This window comes from Oncorhynchus gorbuscha, unplaced genomic scaffold, assembly GCF_021184085.1.
Source record: "Oncorhynchus gorbuscha isolate QuinsamMale2020 ecotype Even-year unplaced genomic scaffold, OgorEven_v1.0 Un_scaffold_5228, whole genome shotgun sequence".
Taxonomy (NCBI): Eukaryota; Metazoa; Chordata; class Actinopteri; order Salmoniformes; family Salmonidae; genus Oncorhynchus; species Oncorhynchus gorbuscha.
The window spans coordinates 20,001-21,593 of NW_025749078.1; the positions used below are offsets into that span (position 1 = coordinate 20,001).

Below are 1,593 nucleotides of genomic sequence, written 5' to 3' on the forward strand. Positions count from 1 at the left end.
GAATCAGCAACAGTTATAGGAGAAAATAAAAAATAATTGAACTTTAAAACAAAATGTAAAACAAAAAATACAAGTAAAAGAAAGTTTCTCTTTAAAGCTTTTAAGCTCATCACCACATTTCTCATTTCTAAAAAAAAACAACTTAAAAAAAAAACACGAAATAAATCCGTTTTTGGTTTGTTCCATCGTTCCTTTGTTTTTGTTTGGGTTTTCTAATCATTCCTGAATCCCACCGGTACCTCCAGGCAGATGTTTGGATGCTGCTGCAAAGTGACTGTTTAATGCTGAGATGATGACATATGACCTGACTTAAATGGAACCGGACTGACTGCCTACAGCTTAACTCTACGAACGATGGGATATATATACATATACACACGGCTCCTAACATACAAGACAGGAGACTTGACTAACACGGGGTCTGAAGGGGTTACATCTATAAAATTACAGCATATTGACTTCTATTGTTTCTGGACCGTCACTCTGTTTTGAGTTTTTGTTACCATGGTTCTTACCAGATTGGGTTGAATTGAATGGAGGGAGGGGTTTATTTTGTTTTTGTTACCATGGTTCTTACCAGATTGGGTTGAATTGAATGGGGGGGAGGGGTTTATTTTGTTTTTGTTACCATGGTTTAGCAGATCAGATTGGGTTGAATTGAATGGGAGGGAGGGGTTTATTTTGTTTTTGTTACCATGGTTCTTACCAGATTGGGTTGAATTGAATGGGGGGGAGGGGTTTATTTTGTTTTTGTTACCATGGTTTAGCAGATCAGATTGGGTTGAATTGAATGGGAGGGAGGGGTTTATTTTGTTTTTGTTACCATGGTTCTTACCAGATTGGGTTGAATTGAATGGGGGGAAGGGGTTTATTTTGTTTTTGTTACCATGGTTCTTACCAGATCAGATTGGGTTGAATTGAATGGGGGGGAGGGTTTATTTTTTTTATTTTGTTGCAAGAATTGAATGTCATCTGTGTTTTATTTGTCTTGTCGGCTGTTGGTTAGAACAAAGCTTGGTTTGGTGGGGGGAGATTCACACACTCAGAAGAGGTGATGTTTAAAATTGTGTTCAGAAATCTTCTATTAAAGAGGTGTGAGAGACATGGTCAGAACAGGGTGTTGTGTTCAATAAGTGGATAAATATTTAGAAATATTTATTGGGCCCTCATTTTTAATTTGTACATGTCTCTTGCATCAACTGGTGGTTTGGTTGAGCAAAGGTCATTTGACCTTTGACTCCATTAGCATGTTCAAAACCACTGGATAAGGGAAGGAGCGCGTCTTCGACAGGGCAGCACCGTACCTCTGGTGAAAGCCCAGCATTAGGAACAGACCTCTCTGTATGTGGACAGGAGTACATTTTGTGAATAAAAAGCGTGAACTGATTTCTTAGCGTCCAGATCCAGCAACATCAGATTGTATTTGTCCCACGCGCCCAATAATACAACGGTTGTAGACCTTAAACTGACAAGCCTCACGTTATGTATTCCTTGGTGTAGAGTCTCTACCCTCACTAATGTAGAGGTTATGAGTAAACACAGAAGTTAAAACAGCCAATACAATGGTGTGTGTGGGGGGGGGGTGTACCTGGA

At 39.4% G+C, this 1,593-nt stretch overlaps 1 long non-coding RNA gene across 1 annotated transcript in view; it reads left to right on the forward strand.

Moving 5' to 3' along the window:
* LOC124029002 overlaps window positions 1-49 on the forward strand; it is a 12,263-nt gene extending 12,214 nt beyond the window's left edge. Inside the window, exon 4 of the long non-coding RNA XR_006837698.1 lies at window positions 1-49. This exon is cut by the window's left edge and continues 351 nt beyond it. This is a non-coding gene — a long non-coding RNA (uncharacterized LOC124029002).
* The last annotated feature ends 1,544 nt before the right edge of the window (window positions 50-1,593 follow it).